Source organism: Mytilus galloprovincialis, chromosome 5 (assembly GCF_965363235.1).
Source record: "Mytilus galloprovincialis chromosome 5, xbMytGall1.hap1.1, whole genome shotgun sequence".
In the NCBI taxonomy this organism is placed as follows: domain Eukaryota; kingdom Metazoa; phylum Mollusca; class Bivalvia; order Mytilida; family Mytilidae; genus Mytilus; species Mytilus galloprovincialis.
In genome coordinates, this window is record NC_134842.1 from 73,088,800 (window position 1) to 73,112,036 (window position 23,237).

Below are 23,237 nucleotides of genomic sequence, written 5' to 3' on the forward strand. Positions count from 1 at the left end.
TGAATGTTTCCGGATGTACTTTTTATTGTCGGCATTCACTTTTGGTGGCGTTGCTTCCGAAGTGAACTTTTTGGCTTCTGCTAATCTGACGATTGAAGTCACTGATTTCGTTTTCGGTTGCCCGTGTAAACGGAGATAAGGTTTAAACGAATCAGTTTGAATTCCATTTGACAAGGTGTTGGTTTTATTACACTCATGTAATTTCTTTGTATGTGGTTTCACAACACTGCAAGTTGGAGTTGTTTCCTTTGCAGTGAGTTCAAGGTGAACATGTTGCTGATCGGAGCGTATTTCTCCAACGATAATCCAACCCAGGTTTAACTTTTGCGCAAATGGAGCCTTTGGTGGTCATAGACGTTGATCAAGGACATGATGTGCCTCTATAAGGTCTCTTCCAATGAGCAATATGATTTTGCATTTTTCATCAATCGGGAGAATATGTTTTTGTAGTTCTTGAAAGTGTTGATATTGCAATATATCCTCAGGTGTAGCAATTTCGTTCCGATTATTGGGAAGGTTATCACATTCAATCAGTTCAGGCAGATTGAATCTAATATTGTCGTGTACAGACTTCACGACAAAGCCGTTTCCTCGTTTACCGGAAGTAACCTTGCTGCCGGAGCATGTGGATAACAAATAGTCTTTTGTTTCTGACTGTACGTTGAATAGGCTGAAGAATTCAGAAGCCACGAGAGACCGGTTGCTTTGGTCGTCAATTATTGCATACATGCGAATTACTTTGTCCTTATTATTTTTGTGAACGACATTCACAGGAAGTATCTTGGCACAAGATTTATTACTGTTGCCATCTTTGGAGATATATGTGCAAGTTGAACTAACAAAGGTTAGCTTGGTTTCAGCTAACTCAAGTTGCTCCCCGCCGTCGACTGATCTAAGCGGTGAAGGTGAGGGTGCCGCATTCATTGCAACTGTTACTTGCGTTGCAATCACGACTTCTGTGCATAGTCGAATCACAGCATTTGTAACACAGATTGTTTTGCCTCAACAGTTCCTTGCGTTCCTCTATTGAGATGGCCCTGAACCCACGACATTCATTTAGCGAATGTTCGCTATTGTGTATTATGCAAAGATTTTGCTGCTGTGCAGTCTCTCCAGATCGTTGTTCGACCGCTGTTTTGTGAACGTTAATTTTTGTTCCAGGCTGAGGTGTGAACCTAGGCGCAGCACCTTTTGAACTTGGTGACTCTTGACCCAAAAATGAACCCAGGATCGTTGGTAATTTTACTAATTTCCCTGATGAAGGCAGAGAATTCTGTGAAAGGTGGAAAGGCAACTTCATATTTGGACATGTATCTTGAAGCCCTGGTTATCCACTTTTCCTGGAGTCCGTATGGCAGTTTTTCCACAATAGGATTTATCCCGGACGAATAGTCGAAATAAGCAAGCAAACATCCCAGCTTGGGATTTTCCTTGTGATATTCTATTTCTGATAGAATATAAGACAGTTCATAGAGACGTGCGTTGTCCTTATTTGTCAAGGTTGGAAAATTGATTAGTTTACTCGTGATAGAGGTTTCCAACATTTCTGGAGCACCATATCGCTCATCCAGTCTTTGTCATAACCTCTGTAGGCCTCTTGTAGGGTTGTTGGCATTGGATGCCCTTATAATCATGGCATGTTTACCAGATCCGGCCCTAGCCACTTTATCAATAAGTCTATGTGTTCCGAGTCCGAAACTTGTAATTCGTTTATGACATTTTTAAAGCTAGATTTCCATGTATGGAAGGTTTCTGCCTGGTCATTAAAGTTTGTTAGCCGGAAGAACAATAGGTCTTTGCGTAGAAGAAATCTAGTTATCTCCGACGTAGGATTAATTTGTTGAAGGTATGCAACAGGGGTCTCTACTATTACACCTTGTTTTTGGTTTGAAGCAGGGATCTCTTCTATAACGTCTTTTTTATGCGTAAGACAGGGATCGCTTCTTTAACACCCTGTTTTTTGGTGTTCAGCAGGGATCTCATCTGACAGGCTTACTTTTTGTATGCCAGTTACTATTTCCGGATCTGAGATAAAGGTAACTTCCGATGACTTACTATCAGAAGGCAAGACAGCAGATGTCTGTGACGGCATGTTCAGTGCCACAGATAGCACGAACGCTGGTGCTTCATGACTCAGCTCAATCTTACCAGGACTTTTTCTTTTCTTGTGAGTTCCTGTTACTTCCTTTACAGCACTTGATACAGGAAGTTTATTGATGAAATCTTGCACACACTCGAGCGGGTCTTACTTTTCGTCAGGAAGATCGCTAACTGCTAGGCTTCCGTCATATTCCAGGATACGAGCCTCGGCTTCTGCGGCTGCAGCTTCTCTTTTTGCTTCGAGAACTTACATATTAACCGCAGGGGTTTGGTTCTGCAGGTATCCATATATAATCACTCTCTATCTTTTATCTTTTTGATGGTTGATGGATTACGTAAAAGTTAGGGAACGAAATAGATATGTGTTCATAATAGTTTCAAAACAATATTTCCTATATAATAGTTTCCAACTAATATTTCCTATATATATATAGGAAATATTGGTTGAAAACTATTATGAACACATATCTATTTCGTTCTCTAACTTTTGTGATTGATGTCAATTATTAAGTAGTTATACTTCCTTGCATTTACGATATTTGGATTTGAGCTTTCCTGATGAGGGTAAATTCAGAATTAGGTTGCAGAGCCATCCCATTTTCACAATGCTACTTTAAAGCATTTTGTGAACAGTCCGTCTCAAAAGTACAATCCTAATTATTGTATTGGGGTAGTTCTTGGTTCTAATTTGATTTTAAACATCCACATCTCTCACAGCTCAGCAAGTATTGTTTAAAACTGGAATCAAACCAATTATGTTAATTATAATATTTTCTGGCGATTTTCACAGGTAATGATTAAAACCGAGTGTGACTTATCACAAGGCTTGTCGAGCATTACGTGAACGTAATGCATTTCTATATGTGTCGTCAAAACTAACGATGGGACGTCGCGTATCTATGTAATATTGTGACTATGAGTATATGCTTAACTGTAAACTTGCTTTGTCTTGAGAGTCAGACATAATGGTCTAACACAACGCGAAGTATATACCTAAAAAAAACTAACATTTGTGCCGTGACTAACGGAGAAAATGGATAAAATCAGATTGAAATCTTTGAGAGAGGGGAGCAGAGCAGCGGTGACGAAAGTGTTAAACAAACTGGAGGACGCCATCGTTGATACGCTTTTTGACCCGGCGGAAATCTCAGCATTGCTTGAAGCAGTTGAAAAGAAAAGAAAACTCTAGGCAATATTGACGAACAGATTTTAAATACAGCCTGCATCTTCAGTACTCAATAGCAACGCTCAAGATTTTATTCCAAATTAAACTTAATTTACGCATTCTAGTCGGGAATTATCACACACAAGTTCGACCTCAAGACAAAATCATCGCCTACCCATGTTAACGCTACCAAATTTTAGCAGAGATATATTAGAATGGAAATATTTCAGAGATTCACTTGAATCGACAATTCATCATAACAACACACTATCCGACATACAGAAATTCTCATATTTAAAGTTTTCATTGCAGTCAGATGCCGCATACGTAGGCTCAGGCCTCATCATAACCAACCCAAATTATTACAAGGTTTTGAACTTTTAAAGAATCGTTATGGTCAAAACCACAAGATAATCAAAGCATACATGAGATCACTTTTGGATGTGCGTGGGTCTGATGAACGTTTATAGAGTTTTAGAGCTTTTTACGATAAGTTCAAGGCATATATCAGAGGTCTAGAATCATTAGGACAATGCCAAGAAATGTTTGGTTCATTACTGATTCCAGTTATTCTCGGTAAATTGACGCCAGACTTCTGAACAAAAATTACACGGGAAAACGGAAGTGATGATTGGAATAAACATAAACTACGAGACGCTATTTACAGAGAGCTTTCAATTCAGGAATCAGGACATAATGTATACATGTATCAACCCCCGAGAGGTAATCAAACTGCAAATTGTGAAGCAAGTGTTAAGAGTGATTTTAACAACAATCGTTAATAAGGAAATTCATCGAAATATCAAGGTATGAAAAATACAATAAAATCCATTCAAATAAAAGCACGCATATTCTGTGAGGGGGGGGGGGGGGGGGCACTTTTCAAATGACTGCACGGATGTCGCAGAACATGAAAGAAGAATAGCCATTATTAAGGAGAAGAAATTATGTATTAACTGTTATGGTATGAGGGATTCGAAAAAGTGAATATAGTTTCTTTCTGAGAATAAAACTAGCGGCATTAGAAATCTAGACAAAACCATGGTACAGTTGACAGTTAAAAAGTAGAAAGTATACCAATTAAAGTACTGATAGTACCCACCATGTTATGACCGGCCGTTTCAGAGCCAGAGTAGAAAAATCACGCTTGGACTACAGTATCTACGTGGATAATTACCTCTAGGACACTCTGTTACAGACGCAGCTTTCTCTTCTAATTGGAGCAGACTTTTATTGAAATAAAGTGCAAGATAAATTAAAACGTGGAAAATGGTCCCACTGCTGTATGTTCTAAATTCGGATATTTTTTGTCAGGTCACGTACCAGTAGCAGTTACGAAGAATAAGAATTCAATTTCAATGAAAAAAGTTAACTTGGAGCAGACTTGTTGACTGCTTTCTAAGTTAAAATGCGAATTTTGAAGCTTCGTCGTTGATAAAGCAGACATACTGTCTGCGTTTTAAGGACTGCTGCAGACCTATTGACAGGTCTGCTCTAACCCAGACATAAAGTCTGCTTTTGACCAGTCCTGAGGACATGTCTACCCCAGACCAGACCTGTAGACAGGTCTGCTCCTGACCTGACCTGTGGACAAGTTTGCTTTATACCAGACCTGTGGACAAGTTTGCTTTATACCAGACCTGAGGACAGGTCTGCTTATGACCGTTTCCCGTGTTTAAAACTTTTAATATCAGACTTGAGCTTTAAAATTGTTAACAATATTAGCATTGTTCTTTTTCCCCAGAAGGTCTATATAGCATTTGTTTTCGCTCGCTAGACTCTATAGATATTATACTCATTTACAAAATCCTTTTGTTTTCACTTCATATACTCTTATATACATTAAACACTGGCTATACAATCACATAGAGCTTTCATTAAAGAAATGAAAGTTAGTTTTTTTTAAATGGATGACGGATAGAAAGGTTATCCATCGCATCGGAACAGTATTCTTATATCATCGGATATCAGCATTCCTAATTTTTAGTCTCTTCTTGAATTCTACTCTATGCATGGATATTTCATCCTAATTAACCTTGTTTTCATTGTGTTACGATTCTGTTTTTTACAAAATATTCAAATGGAAACTATATAGTGTCATGATACATAAGGTGTTTATCAACAATCTCGTCAATTTTTATCAGATTTGTCGAGAGATTTGCCTTGCCGTTTATAATTGATATATGAGACGTCCCAAAAATATACTCGTTGTCCACATGAAAGAAATATTTGCCACTTGACGTTTAGCTACAAACAAAATAATTCAACCGACATAATATATTAACAGTATACTATTCCCAGAAGAGAACTAATATCAGACAACTCACTGTTGGAACTTGGATGATGTGGTCAAATAGTTTTGGTATACACACCATCAGGAACTACTTACTTAGGTGACTGTTCAATGTAAATACAGAGATGACATTCTGACACTCTAACTTAATGAGAAAAGATTTTGCATTCATTGTGTTCCAAAATTGCTGTCATTTAAAATTGAGAATGGAAATGGGGAATGTGTCAAAGAGATAACAATCCGACTATATAGAAAACAACAGCAGAAGGTCACCAACAGGTTTTCAATGCAGCGAGAAATTCCCGCACCCGTAGGCGTCCTTCAGCTGGCCCCTTAACAAATATTTAGACTAGTTCAGTGATAATGAACGCCATACTAAACTCCAAATTGTACACAAGAAACTAAAAGTTAAAATAATACAAGACTAACAAAGGCCAGAGGCTCCTGACATCGGACAGGCGCAAAAATGCGGCGGGGTTAGACATGTTTGTCAGATCTCAACTCTGCCCTAATAACTCTAGCCAATGCAGAAAGGTAAACGCATAACAATACGCACATTAAAATTCAGTTCAAGAGAAGTCCGAGTCTAATGTCAGAAGATGTAACCAAAGAAAATAAACAAAATGACAATAATACATAAATAACATCAGACTACTAGCAGTAAACTGACATGCCAGCTCCAAATTTCAATTAAACTGATTGAAAAATTGTGTCTTCATCATATGAATATCAGGCACAATCCTCCCCGTGAGGGGTTTAGTATCATACCATCATAACATATATGAGAAGAACATAACCCGTGTCATGCGAACAACTAGGTTTTAGATAAATGTGTTTAGTTCCGATGCAAAGAACCTAAAAAGGAATCAATATTTACGCCAAAATATGCAATCTTTAATGACCTGACAAAAGTATCGTAACTATATCCCTTCTTAATAAGTCCATTTAAAGGTTTTGTTAGCTTCTGAGGTAAATACTGACATTTTTGTGCTTTATAAAGAATGTTTCAATAAAATATTGGATGTGAAATACCTGACCGTATAAGAAGTCTGCATGTTGAACTATATTTACGCATGATGTCTATATACCGATGATAAAATTTAGTAAAAGTTTTGACCAGTTTGTGATATCGATAACCCTGGTATAATAATTTTTCAGTAATACATAAATTTCTCTCGTTAAAATCTAAAACATTGTTACATACACGAGCGAATCGTACAAGTTGAGATATATAAACACCGTAAGATGATGACAAGGGAACGTCACCATCTTAAAATGGATAATTAACGATAGGAAATGAGAAACCATATCTTTTATCATAAATTTTAGTATTTAGCTTTCCGTTAATAATATAGATATTAAGATGGAGAAAAGGACAGTGGTCATTGTTTGTATTAGCTTTATTCAAAGTAAGCTCAACAGGATAAATTTCTTTAGTATACAAACTGAAGTCATCATTATTTAGAGACAAATTATCATCCAAATATCTAAAAGTATTATTAAATTTATATTATACTTTTAATTTTGACACAGTGAAAATATCGGCAAACATTTTGCATTTGTACAGATAGAGAAAAAAATGTATTTGATACTGTTGTACTTAAACAAATATTGTAAATTAAGAATACTGTTTAAATAAAACATACCTGTTTTTTTTCTAATAGGCTCTATATGACGCAGCAAGAACCGGAGATTTAGAAAAGGTCAGGCATTATCTGGCCAAAGGTGCAAATATAAACTATGAATACGGGGTGAGCATAATATTATAGACAGAAGAATGAATCAATTGAACCAAATAAATTATATTACAAGATAACAAGATGCCTGTACCAAGTCAGGAATAGGATACTTGCTTTTTTCACTCGTTCCGTTGGTTGATTGCGTTTTATTTTTTTTTCATTTTTGTGTACTTTCTGCTTATTATAAATACCTTTATGTTCGGTATTGATTCTTTACTTTTTTTTTATACATATTAACAATATTATTCAAACCGATGTTTTAATGCGTATTGCTTAAGTTTTAACCAATTTGTTGAAAGATGCAGAAATGTAGCTTCCTTGTTTGGCGGTAATGAGGGCTACAAATGTTTGTGTTTATTTTATTTTGAATAATTTAATTTAACATATTTTATCCGACGTTGATACTCTTTTTCCATTTCATAGATAGATATATTTTAGTATACGAACTTAATTTGAATTGCTAGAAAATACATGGTAAAGTCTGTTTAGAAAAGTTGATATATGTTGTTAATTTGTTTTCAATTCTTTAAAAATTATGCTTGCTGTGCTGTTTGTCTTATATAAAGGTACCGTAACCATTCCTAGTTACTTGTTGACATCAAAGTTAATCGATCAGAGCATACTCTACGTAGTGATAAGTGATATGTAAAATCAATAACTCTATAACGACAAGCCAAATAAATCAGAAACCAACAATCATGAGTGCACGTCCTTAAATGTAAAGCTGTGGTTATCATCCCGATTAAATTTCAAAGTATAGGCAAAGTGTTTCCACGGGTATCATAAGCAGTGATCATTGGTATTGAGTTCATGGTCCAATCCACACTACTGCACTCACATATACATCTTATAATGTTCCAACACAATTGATATAGTTGGCCTATAGGTAATACTATCAAAGCGAAACAGTCGTTTGCAAAAAAAGAGTAGTATTAAATTCGAAACGTAGACTCTATTGGAACTCTATTTTAAATGAATTATCATTACTCGTACTTGTATATAGAAATGCACTTTAACTACTATACTTTAACTAGATATGGAATGCAACATGTGAAATATCATAACGAATGGGTATAACATCATAATTGGAATAAAAATGTTTAGATAACTTAAGACTTAAACACGGAAGTATATATAAAAATGCCTGCATAACTTTTGTTTATATGTAGCAAGATCAGTGTATTATTCCTATATGCAATACAAGCCTAACACTAGAGTATCTTCTAAAAAATGAAGTTAAATCTTGCTTTGAATGCCAAATAAAGGCAACAGGAGTATACCGATATTCAATAGTCATATATCGATTAAGCAAAACCGAATCCGGTTTACAAACTAAATTGTCTGGAAACACATTAACTATAAGAAGAGAAAATGTGCGTTTGATAGATAAACAGCAGTGAAGACGGATCTACCCACATGACAATTGTAAATAATGTGTAGGTGGAATAAATGCTAAGATTTTCTACGAGTTTGTCGGTGTTTCTATGAGAACCAACTGTGTGTCTCTCCTTCTTTACCTTTTTAAAATTTAATATGAGTCGGAGTTTATTAGTTTATATAGAACATTTATAGTTCTGAATTAGAGATTAAAAAAAAAACAGATTCAGCTTCCTGTACCTCATATTTTGACATAAAAGTCGAAAGTGACTACGCTGGTCATCTGAGTACCAAAGCCAATGGAAAACAAGAATATTTCGATTTTAAAATCATATATTTTCTTCAGCATGCTTATCAGGAAATATATCACATTAACGGCGTATGTCGTATACATTTCTTAACTAATACGGTTTTCAAAAGTGTTCACCTGCTATTCAGACTATGTTTAACGTCATTGGTGTATTAGTAAAACATTAATGAGCCATGGTCTCAAAAGATTCCGGGAAACGTACCGCGAAATATATCGTCAGTGTCAACCTCACAAATAATATATTATATATCTTGTATATGGTCTTGAGTTATTGATTACAGGGAATGACGTTGAGTATCATTTCATTGTTTTTGCAGGGTTCCGTTTTCTTTTAACTTTAATGTCCCTTATGGTAGTATAACTCCTGCCCTTATGGTGGTATAACTCCTGATGCGACTATGTATATGATGATACGGCTTTCATGTATTTGACTTTGTGGTTTTCCTGATTGTGCTGGATCTTCAGGAATGACTCTGACGCATAACATTTGTATAACGGCATTTGATGTTTGTCCTTCGTATTCTTATTTTATTTTAATCAAACTGTTTGTCACGTTGTTTTATGTTAGATTTTGATGTTCTGTTAACTACTAGTATCATCTACATACACTTGTTGTGTGTTGACGTCTTTGCTAGTTGTAACTGTTTGTTTTTCATCATCCAAAAAGAACCCAGTTATATATATATGATGTCTGTATACAATATATGCTGCTGGATCCCAATTATTGTCCCGTCAACCAATTTCGTATGTGTGGATCGCCCAAGCAACATTATCAATATAAAAGAATTTGGGTGGGGGAGGGGTTCGGTAGTGAGCTATAAAACCACTTTGACGCCAACTTTCAACATTTTCTTAGGAAAATGAGCCTTTAATTTAATCAGTTTGTTCGGTGTTGACATAAATATCAATACTGTGGTCATTTTTATAAATTTCCTGTTTACAAAACTTTGAATTTTTCGAAAAGCTAAGAATTTTCCTACCCCTGACATAGATTACCTTAGCCGTATTTGACAAAACTTTTTGAAATTTGTTATCCTTAATACTCTTCAACTTTGTACTTGTTTGGTTTTATAGCTTTTTTTTATCTGAGCAACACTAATGACTATTTTGTAGTCGAAACACGCGTCTGGCGTATTCGATTATAATCCTGGTACCTTTGATAACTATTTACACCACCGGATCGATGTCGGTAGACGTTTACTCTCCGAGGGTATCACCAGCCCAGTAGTCAGCACTTCGAATGCTTTGGTGTTGACATGATTATCAATTATATGGTAAATTTTATAAATTTCCTGTTACAAAACTTTGAATGTTTTCGAAAAACTAAGGATTTTCTTATCCCAGGAATATATTATCTTAGCCGTATTTTGCACAATCTTTTGGAATTTTGGGTCCTCAATGCTCTTCAACTTAATACTTGTTTGGTTTTATAAATATTTTGATATGAGCGTCACTGATGAGTCTTGTGTAGACAAAACGCGCGTCTGGCGTATTAAATTATAATCCTGGTACCTTTAATAACTACTATGTTCGGACAACGTACATCTACTCTGCATAGTTAAAATAAATGATATTTTATCCTGTATAAAACGGTCTTTAGAACATACTGCAGGAGACTCATAATATTGTCAATGCATTTGTTTCAGACCTTGAATGAAGGTGGTACATACTACTACAGGGAGATAACTCTGTGAAACCAGCTGAACGTTTTAATCACGTTCTATCGTTTAGAAAATATGAAGCGTCTCAATGATCAAAATAAGTGTTCTTAAAACAAACTGCCATGTATCCAGCCATTTTTTCCGATAAAGTGTCTGATTCATTTTTTTTGTAATTTCAATATTTTTGTCAAAGCGTCGTAGAAAATATTTTGTCAAAATTTTATGAAAATAAAACGAGTCAAATTAATTTCAGTAATTTGATCCTTTGATTATTGTTTATTGATTTTAAACATAAATACCCTGACACATAACATTTTGAGTTATAGGAAATTTGTAAAATCACTCAAAAAAACACGGCGGTACTCAAAAAAGGCCGGTCTGATCTCGATAAAGCCCGAACACAAACTAATGTTTTCAATGCAATAACAAGAATTTGTGTAAAGTGTCTGTATGTCTAAGGATATATAGATTCCATGTAGGTATTTCCTTCTACATTTGCATTGGTGTGTGTATAAAAATGGTTTTATTCTTTATTTTGGAATAAAGGCATTTTAATGCGAATTTTAACTTTTTAACGGAAAAAAATTCGGATTAATATATAATCAAATACTTACATACGTTGTTTAACCTAGTTTACTGAGTTCAAGTGTCTACTAGAACACACCCGCGAAATCGTGGGCATAAGAGCTTGTGAGACTTTGTGTCTGGAGATGATTTCAGTAAAAGATTTCATATCTGGAGAATTTCAAAAAAGGTATCAAAATTCATAGGTACTTGGAAACAGTTCATGTCCTCTCCTTTGTTTCCAAAGTCCGCTATTTTTTTCTGTTAAATTTCATTATTTTGGCGTTTCTGTATACTATGAACATAGTTACGTTTACTATAAATAAAGTGTATTTGCTATTAACTATAAAATGTTTCTCCTAGACGACCACTGCTATATGATTTGGAGAGTCTCTATCAACGCAATAATTATTGTCCTGTACTCGAGTACTCTTTATGTGCAAGTTTAAAACGGGAAGTTCTGTTTGATTTACATTTAAAAGCGAAATTGCAGACATTTTAAGCTTGGTTGAAAGTATTTTATGTCTGGATTATATCAAAAGTCATATACTATTAGGTACATGGAGACAGGACAATGTTTCTAAGCCCGTTATTATTTTGTTTTGTGTTATATTCCATTATTTTCGCATGTCTGCATACTTTGAACATACGTATCTATTTTATAATATTAAAGTGTTTTTAATTTTCTATTAACTATTAACTCTATGAAGTTTCTTCTCCATGGCGATCACTGCTATATCAAACAGGTTTTTTTTTTTTTTAATCTATTATACGATTGGTTATCAATGTTTAACCGGCAGTTATGACGCGTCTGGCGTACAAAATTATAATCCTGGTACCTTTGATAACTATTAAAAGTCGGTTTGATGACAGAAACTCACTGCTATATTGCATAGAGAGTCTCTATATATTATAATAGTATAGTAATTATAGTGTACATGCAGATAAACGAAAAAAGAATTGTCCTTTCCCCGTCCGAGAACTTATGAAAATTATGTTTAAGTTAAAACCGAAGTATAATAGTAGTGGCTCTTTCGATATAAAAACCCCGATGTGGACAACGCTTTGATTGGCTTGTGATTTTTCATTTTCTGTTATCTATCATGCGATTGGTTCTCAATGTTAAAACCGGAAGTCATGTGTGACATCAAAGTCGGTTTGATGACGGAACAATATTCGGACGCCTTAATTTTCGTTTTTCTCCCCAAATAACCCAAATTGAATAGTCATAAGAATAGATGACAAATGCGACTATGCATGGTACCTATAGGACACAGAGGCATGATGATTAATTAATTGTGGGAGGAAGAGAAGCGACACACAAAATGAGGTCTTCTCGTTTAATAGTATAGATATCACGTCTTGTTAGAAAGGAATTATGTTAATTTACATTTTTGTTCATATTCACTCAAAAAAAAAAGATCACACTCGAAAAAAAACGATAAAATCACTCGAAAAACCGCGATCCTAGCCGGACACTACCGACCGTAATAAGGTTCGAAAAAAAAATGATAATGTTAAGGTAAATACATGGTCTTACCTATATGAATATAAGTTGTGATTGCCATTGAGACAATTTTCGACTAAGTTACGGATGTTGTAGATGTCAGCAGATTATTTGTTTTAGCAGCATAATTTTAATATTTTAACTATGTATATATCTTTCTGGAACTCTTACCCTAATTATACCAACTGTTATACTATGAGTTTGATTCAACTTACCATGATATTGTTGTGTATTGTTTTTTTTTTTAATTTGACGCCACGTACAACATGTACAAAAATTGCCATACCAAGGCGAACAGGTTTTTGTTGGTAGGGGGTTGGAAAAAAACTACACAAAACTACTGAACTTCCGGAAAAAAGGCAACCTTTGTCACTGATAATAGTATTTGAATACAGATCACCTTGATTTTTTTTTCTTTTTACATAAATAAGGCCGTTAGTTTTCTCGTTTGAAATGTTTAACATTGTCTTATCGGAGCCTTTTATAGCTGACTATGTGGTATGGGCTTTGCTAATTTTTGAAGGCCGTACGGTTACCTATAGTTGTTTTAAATGTTTGTGTCATTTTGGTCTTTTGTGGATAGTTGTCTCATTGGCAATAATACCACATCTTCTTTTTTATATTGAACATGTTTCATTCAGAAAAGTAACATACATAAACCATATTCTAAGTTTCAACAAAATTACGATTCACAAAAGCATTTTGAAATTCAATGATATGGTGTCAAATGTATATTTTTTGTACGGTATTATTTGTATGGATGGTATTTGTTGACTTCCATATGATGCCATGAACAGTGCATGCTTTTCATTTTTTTAAACTATTGCTAATTGATATCATTAAATCAGGAAGGGATTTTCTGAAAGTCAATTTTACATCCATTATTTTTAGATAACAATTAGAATCCATCCTATGATGTAGAATCCAATGCTGTTTAAACCTAATTAGATTAGATTTTATGATTAATACTGAGCCCAAAAAGAATTTTATTTTATTACAAAAAAGGAATAACATATGATTTCACAAATAACTAGTTTGAATTATGAAATGTAAGAAGCAACATGTTAACCACTCATATTCACTAGGAATGTCTTTGTATGGATCGCTGTAGGGTCCCAGTGTGGAAATTGGTATAGCATTATCCACAATTAATATCTCGTCCATGCTCCACGTTGATTGATGACGGATAGTTATTGATTTTGCATTCCATTTAGTATATTTTGATTTTGCCGTTTGGAATTGCATTTCATTTCCTAATCAGTGCATTTTCAAATTCTTTTTTTCAAAATTTTGTGTGAAAATCACCGGGATTTTTTATGAATGTGTCAGTTCAACAGATCTCATACATGTTTGATCGGATTGAGGTCTTGGTATCAACTTTGTCAATCCTTTGCAGTTCGAGTTTGTCTGTATCTATTTATTACCCTCCAAACTGTTGACCTAATAAAATTTAATGACGTCGGCAACACTCATTTCGGCATCAACCATCCTAGTAGTTCTCTGCGGTCATTTTTGGGAAGGGTTGGTCGAAGCCCCATGCAATATTTTTAAAACAAATAAATTTCAAATATCGTTTTAAAAGTACATGTGAACAAGGTAAAACATCGATTATACGTACAAAGCTTAAAAGAAAAGAAGTGTTGCTAAACTTCTATGCTCACTATAATTCGAGTTTTAGTCTTATAACACAGACTTGTTTTAATTTTAGTAGTGTTTTAACAGAAAGTTGATAAACTATGGTTATGACAAAGAACGTCGTGTGGTTTTTTTTTCTAAAAAAAAAATCAATCGGTAGCTACCAAACCTTCTTGATAGATATTCCGTATCAACTTCACAAATGAATCGTGATGGTCATGAGGTAAACAAAAAAGGTGCTGACGTTATTCATCATCTAAAGTACCACATATTTTGTTAATTGTTTAGTTTCCTGTCTAGATATGTTTTGGGGTGTAAACACATTCAATTGTTCTCTTGACAATTGGTTTTAATTGGTTGAGAGTCTCTTTTCGTTGAGATTTGTTCTCATTGTTATTTAGTTCTTCTTCCGCCATATTTGTTTATTGTAGTTTTTGTTTTCTCCCTGAATGACCAAAAAGATTTCTTTTTAAAAGTTATCTTCCCGAACTCAGTTTTCCATGCAACCGTAAAAGAAACCGAGAAAAATATTATTTCTTATCATGCTTATTGCTCGTTATATCTTCAAGATGTTGTTCTTATTGGTTCAAAGCAAAACACAGACTCAATTTATGAGTTAATCCCATGCTGTACTTTGTATGAGGAACATGCATTTGTAACTGGTAAGAAACAAGTGATAGAGTCCGAGGGTCTTTTGATTTAAGGTCCTTGGTTCATTCAAAATATGTTAGTGTCAATTTTAGTTGAAAGAGTACATTGATAATCCATGGTAGTTTGATACCTCCTATATTCCAAATGTTTGCTGTTTTTATTTCTAGTAACACATATCATGCATATAGTAAAGGTCTTTTAAATTAAGGTCTATGCTTTATGACCGTAAACCGGTAGTGGAGATTTTAGGAATCAGAAGTACCTACTCATCTCCCTTTTTGAAGCAAAAGTATATAGTAACTATATATTTTTGGAATCAGTGTACATTTAACTACCATCTGGCAGCATAGTTGACATTTTAAACTTGAAGTGAATATTGTCCTACCAAAATATGTACAGTTGGGTGAAAAGACGGCAATTGTCTTCTGAACAAATGGTTTTTAATTAGGTCTTTCCACTTTTCCGTGGAAAGACCTATTGGATTTCTTCTGATTATTATTATTTTTTTTTTCTTCCGCCTAATTCATTTCCTTCGCTGTTTTTTTGTTTCGCAAGATGTCGCTTAGATTTTTGGAATATGATATCGAACAGTTTATACGCTTTTGAAACCAACTCTACTTAACGGAATACTTTCCCTTGTAAGAGTTATCTCCCGGAACACTGTTTTCCTTGTTATCTCTAAGACTTCGCAACCGTATAAGAAACCGACAAATTTATTTTTCGAAATTGCTCGTTATATCCTCAGGATGTGCTGTTTTATTTTGACCGAAGCCGTATATAGATTCCATATGAGAGTTATCCCCCCTTTTATGTTTGATATAAGAATATGCATTTCTAACTGGTAAACCATAAGTGATAGAGACCTAGGGTCTTTTGATTTGAGATCCTTGGTCCAAAAAAATGAAAATAAGGTCAAGGTCAAAGGTCAAGGTCATATTTTATTTTGGCTCATTTTCACTTATTTTCAAAAGCCGTATAACTTAACGACAAATTATTTTTACTAAATTGTTAGTTGCGACATGTCGTAACTTATAAATTTTGGTTGAAAGGGTGCGTAGACAATAAATGGGAGTTTTCGCCCCTCTTATGTTTAGAATTATGCGTAAAGTGATATTACTCATGAACCATACATATTAAGGAACTAGTGTCTTTAGGTTTGAGATCCTTAGTCTATGACCTTGAAATTGAGGTCAAGGTCATAGGTTAATTGGACGTTCTAGATTTTGACCTTTGCTCCAAATTCATATTTAGACATCATAAAGTCATAGGAACTGACATATCAACTGAATTTTTAATATTTTCACATCAAAATATGTTGTAAGTGGTGGAAAGACCATCAATGGTTCTCTGAACAATTGGTTTTTAATTATAATTATTTTCTTTCTCCTAATTTTTTCTTCAGCAGTATTGTTTCAAAATTGATCACTTAAATATTTTGCTATGATATCGACCAGTTTTTACACTTTTCAAAATGACACTGTTGAACCGAACACTTTACTTTGTGAAACTTATTTCTCCGAACACTAATTGTTTTGTGCAGACTACTCTTTTGTAACCGTAACAGATTACGACAAATTTATTTTACCAAATTGCTCGTTATATCGATCCAACGCATTTTGCCGGAAGATATCCGGAGACTCCATATGAGAGTTATTTCCCTAAATGCATTGGATATAAGTGATATGCATTTGTAACCCGTTTCAACCATGGGTAATATGGTCTTTAATTTGAGGTTCTTGTTTCACCAAAATGAAAAAAGTTCGAAGTCAAAGGTCAATGTCATGGTTTTTTTTTTTTTTTTTTTTTTTTTTTATCAATTTTGGCTCATCATCACTTATCATAAGACACCATACAAGATAGCGACAAATTATGTTTAATAAATTGGACGTTTGGACATATCGTCAGATATATACAAAGGATACATTGACATTTAATTGGAGTTGTCTCCCCCTTTTTATTTAGCTGAATGTTGCTGCTTAATCTTCGATCACAATCTTTGCAATTTGCAGCAACATCAAGACTTTTGATTTTTCTTTGCTTGACACTTCTATTCCCAATGCTCAGTTAAAAGATCGACTCCACCATCTCATTAAATAAAGCTATTTCTATAAAAATAGGAATCGTAGATACAAATTTCTTGTTTTGGGTTACAATAATTCATATTTTGTGAAGAACCACACGGAATCTACAAGAAAATATACTAAACATGATATTATCAAAATGCTGGACTTTTTGATCAACAATATATTTGATGAGTTTGAAGGATTCATATTTCAAGAGACAATCGGTATTCCAATGGGTACTAGCCGATTTGTTTTTGTACTCCTATGAAGCAGAATTCATTCAGAACCTTCTAAAGGACAAACACAAAAAGCACCTTGCTAATATCTTTAATTTCACTTTCCGATATATTGATGATGTCCTATCATTGAATAGCCCATATTTCAGCCAGTACTTGCATCTCATATATACCAGTTAATTTGAAATTAAGGATACTACTGATACTAGAAGGACTGCTTCATACCTTGATATTTTCCTCAATATAAACACAGATGGTCGACTTCACACGAAAATCTATGATAAACGGGACGATTTCAACTTCCCAATTATCAATTTCCCATTTCTCAGCAGTAACATATCCTCTGCCCCTTTGTATGTTTTTTTTTCATATCTCAATTGATCCGTTATTCTTGTGCATGTTCACACTATACGGACTTCATATACAGAATGTGTTTCTAACGCAGGAACTGCTCCAACAAAGTTATGAGGAGGACAGATTAAAAATGACACTCCATAAACTTTACGGACACCATCACGAATTGGTTGATCTATACGATGTATCTTTTTCCAGACTAAATATGGACATGTTTATCGCATGTTAGATAGTGGTTTGTGATTACGTCGTCTGATCTTTTATTACCGAACGTGACTTATTCCCGAATGTGACTGTTTTGCTGTGTGTGAATTCGTATTTATGTTAGACGATAATACAATTAATTATCTAATTACTACTTACTACAATTAAAATTAAGTAGTATTATTATTTTCACTGTTATTAATATAAATTAGATAAGTCTACACATTTGATCTTGCATTTCATCCAAATTCTTTCTTTTTGATTTTCGGAACACGTTTTAGAAATTTATATATGACGTTACGTCACTTTAGGCGTTGCAATAACTATAGATAACACGGCTGTGATTGTCATGTATTCGTTTTTATTCTTTAGCAAGTCACCACTTCATTTTAATCATGTATATCTATTATATAGTCATTTTATAAAGTTTACTGTTTGCAAAACTATGTATTATTCTCGATAATAATGATATTTTTGTCCAAGGCGGATAACCCTGGCCTCACAACTTTTTGAAACTTTTGATCCTCTGCATGCAATCTTTAACTTTATAGTTGTTATGGTTTACAAACTTTTTTCATATGACCATAGTTTTGTGTGGACGTAGCGAGCGTCTGGCGTGAACACATATTTTTTACCTGTTACCTTGTTGATGGCTATTATTCGTTTGTTTCTCTGCCCTACATTTTCTCCCATTTATATATTGTAGCCCTGTCGTGTAATGTTGTCATTTTAATGTTATAATTAGCACTGCCATTAAAGCGGGATGTTTGGCATGTCAGAAAAACAGGTTCAACCCACCATTTTTCATAAAATACCCTGTACCAAGTCAGGAAATGGCTATTGTTACATTATAGTTCGTTTCTATGTGTTTTTTTTTTCATTTCGGTGTTGTGTCTCTGTTGTGTCTGGTTTTCTTATATTTGATACGTTTCCCTCAGTGTGTTTTTGCTCTATCGACTAATGAATTAAACAACGGTGTAAATCTGTTGCCTTTATTTATTGTAACAGATAAATCATACACAGTAGAGAATATAGGTCTTTTGATTTAGGTCCTTGCTTTAAGACCTTGAAATAGAGGACAAGGTTAAAATTAAAATCAACGTTCTACATTTCATTGTTTGTTGTATATCATTATTGGTAAATGAAAAAGTCAAACCTGTCCTTAGTCAGGGATTTGATGTACAGTAGTTGTCGTTAGTTGATGTAGTTCATACGTGTTTCTCATTTCTCATTATTATATAGGTAAGACTCATGGTTTTTCCGTTTGAATGGTTTTACATGACTAATTTTTGGAGCCCTTTATAGCTTGCTGATCGATGTGAGCCAAGGCTCCGTGTTGAAGGTCGTACCTTCACCTATAATCGTTTACTTTTATAAATTGTTATTTGGATTGAGAGTTGTCTCATTGGCACTCATACCACAAATTCCTATATATATATATATATTATTTACCATTGGTCATCAGACTTTGACCTAAAAAGAAATTAACCAGCAATAACCTTTTGTAAACAGGAAGCTGTTATTTTATTCATTATTTTTAAGTTACAAGAACGTTATATTTTTAAAATCAGTGTAAAGTAATGTTTAAATTTTACCAAATCTAAAATCAAAAGTACCTACCATTCTCTCTTATTCTGTATCAAACGTATATAGAAACCATATTTGTTTTAAAAAAACCAATGTACATTTAGCTGTATTTTTTGACACCAGAATTGACATTTTAAACGGAAAGTAAATATTTTCGATCAAAATATGTGCATTTTGTGGTGGTTAGACCTTCAATTGTTCTCTGCAGAATTCGTTATTAATACATTTGTTTTTTTATACTAGAAATTCAGAAATTATCGCGAGTATTTATCATTGCGATTTTATCGGTTTAGACAGAAATACAATTATGATTTTTTTTCGATTTTCACAAATTTCATAATTCAAATTTATGTAAAAAAGAAATGCGAGTTTAAATCATTGCGATTATAAGCCTGTCACCTTTTTCGCATTAATTAAAACATAGCAATAATTTCTGAATTTACAGTATATATGGATGTTTACTTATTCAAACATCGAACCTGGACATTGTTCTGCCTATTCCAAATCATGTTCCTCTGGTCTTTGTTAATTTTGTATGGTTCTTTTTCAAATTCTGGGTCATTTATCTGTTTTGGAGTTTAGTGTGACGTCCATTTTCGCGCTGAACTAGTTATCATTATTGTTCAGGACCAGCTAAAGCTAACCACCAGGTCAGGGATTTTTATCGCTGTGTATAAGACCCGTCGGTAGCTTGGAATATTTTCTGCTTGTTTCTTTTGTCTTTTTGACACAATCCATGTTTCCACTCTCAATTTTATTCAAAATGTTATTAAGCGATATTCATTGTTGTCGACATTTCATATACCCATTTTTACATGTTGTTTAGTTGCAACATATCAATAATATAGTACTTGATCTCTCTCTTGTACGACAGTCGCATAACATTCCATTATATTATCGATGCACGAACAAAACAAAGACACACTTGGGGTACAGCAGCAACGCGAATACCACCAAAATCTTGGGGTGCTCAGAAGTGCAAGCAGAACCTACTCCACATCTGACACCCGACGTGTTGTTCATGTTATAACAAAGACAGTAAATAATCTAATTTGGTAGGTCTAATTTTGGTAACGGGACAAAGTTTTTTTTCTTTCTGAATCATTAAATTCATCTCAACCATTTCAACATAAACCAACATGAAAAATCTTCTTAAGTTGTATTTTTTGTAGAAGAAAGTAGACATTCGTTTTCAATTATTTATTCTGAATCAATTGCTAGATTTATCTATGGCATTTAAATAATAAAAAAAAACTTATCATACGCATTGACTCAATATTGCATGTTCAAATTTTGATCTCTAACATAAACGAATGAAGGACACGGGAATGCGCATATGTTAATTATAATCTTTCGCGACAATTACAGTTATATCAATAAAATAACATGTACATATCACAGATTTCAGTATTTGACAATGTATCATATTATTGCTTTTGCAGTTTTCCGTATATTTGTATTCTTACTATTATTTCCCTTATGGTCGTAAGACTCCTGACATGACTATGTATATGATGATACGGCTTTCGTGTTTTATATTTTGTTTCTTCCCGATGGTGCTGAATCTAAAGGTTTGACTCGGACGCATGCTATTTGTATAGCGGGCTTTGATTTGTGTGCCTTGTAGCAATAGTTTACTTAAATCAAACTGTATTTTTTAAGGGGTGATTATGAAGTTCTATTAAGTATCATCTCCAGACGCTTGTTTTGTATTGATATCATTGCTAGTTGATCTAAAACAAATAGTTGAGATAATGTATGTATACTATATATGCTGCTAGATCCCAATTATTGTCACGTCAAACAATTTAGATTGTTGATTGATCAAGCAACACTATCCATATACTGGAACTATATATCATTGTCATGTAAACGGGAGTTTGATCGAGCTATAAACCACATTAACACCAACATTTTCTTTTAAAATTGCCGATACCAAGTCAAGAATATATCAGTTGCTGTCCGGTCTTTCCATTGGTTTTGTCAGTTTTTACAGATTTCATCTGTTTTTATTTTACCTTGAGTACGATATTTGCGTTAGTACATTATTGTATCTAACAATCATGTAACATGATTTCATGGACATTAAAGATCTCAATTATCTGTATTGTTTTTTGCAAAAGAGTGCCTATTTACTATACTCCAAGGAACAATTCATTCATACATATGTCTGTATTTGTTTGTTAAGTCTAGTAATGGTGTAGGTTTGTGGATATATTATTTCTATTTTTACGTATTTGGTTTAATCAATACTTTACACATCTTCGGTTATTAATAGTTTCTATTGTCAGATTGTTTTACAATGTTGGTAGATGAACCTGTAGGAAATAGACAGAACAACCGACTTTCTGGACAACAAGCATTCTTTATCAATTGCAAAAGGATTCGAATACATGTCACCATGAGCATGCTGAGTGTACAAAAGATATTAACTTAGTCCTTATGTACAGGAGTTATTAACTAAATCTTTATGTGCATAAGTTATTAATAAAAGAGGGACGAAGGATAGCAAAGGGACAGTCAAACTCATAAATCTAAAATAAACTGATAGCACCATGGCTAATAAATAAAAAAGACAAACAGACAAATAATAGTACACATGACACAACATAGAAAACTAAAGAATAAACAACACGAACCCCACCAAAAACCAGTCTGTACCAATCATGTCTTATACCTTTACCAAACCAATTGCAACCAAAATGTCGAATTACAAACACGTTTTGTAAAATTTCAATATTGACAACAAATCTAAACCTCCTGACTGCATCTGTGCTAGTTAACAATTCACATTAAATCCGGCTGGCAACGTTATTACCGTTGATCTCAACATTGTCAATAACCTGCGAAATGTGTTATCCAAATGTCCTTAATTTCGTGAGCCTAAACACATCAATTGGAAAGAAACCTTCAACATTCTGATGGATTCAGTCGTGGATTTTGCCATGAAAATTGGCTAAACACAAAAACGTAAATATTCTTTCCGAATAGATTAAGGCTGTGAGGTATTTGATGCAAACCAGTATTAAGAAACTGAAAGGGTCTATCAATACCCATGCTACGTCAATCTTAAAGACCAAAATTTTGCAAAACACGAAACCTCTTAAAAATTATTAACATCTATTTTATCAGCTCAAATCACATCAAATCCGGGTTTCGAAATTATAATGAAACTTCCGATTTTAGAGGTCGTGTGAATCGGATGGGGATACTGAAAAATGCAAATGATCTTTTGGAATACGTACAATCTTAGACTACTTTTTTTATCTTGCAATACATAAAACACAATTGACTTTTCTACACTTTACACAAGTACTCCCCATTCCAAACTAAAAGACAAATTGAAAGAGTTGGCTTCGCTTTGTTTTGCTTTATGTTATATTAAATGCAATTCGAATACACAGTTCATTAACAGTCTCAGAAAACATAACATTTGTATAACGGCATTTGATGTTTGTCCTTCGTATTCTTATTTTATTTTAATCAAACTGTTTGTCACGTTGTTTTATGTTTGATTTTGATGTACTGTTAACTATCATCTACAGACACTTGTTGTGTGTTGACGTCTTTGCTACTTGTAACTGTTTGTTTGTCATGACCCTGGAGTGTTTTTGTCAGTTTTAACAGACGTATATATGTCTCTGGTTTAGAATGGGTTTATGAATGAATGATAAGTCTTACAAAGGTATACAAGATATAAAGCACAATGTAAATTGATTCTGCCGTTCTGTCTCCATTCAAAAAAGGAAAGTTGACGTTACATCGATTCCGTTAATTTTTTTAAACATTGT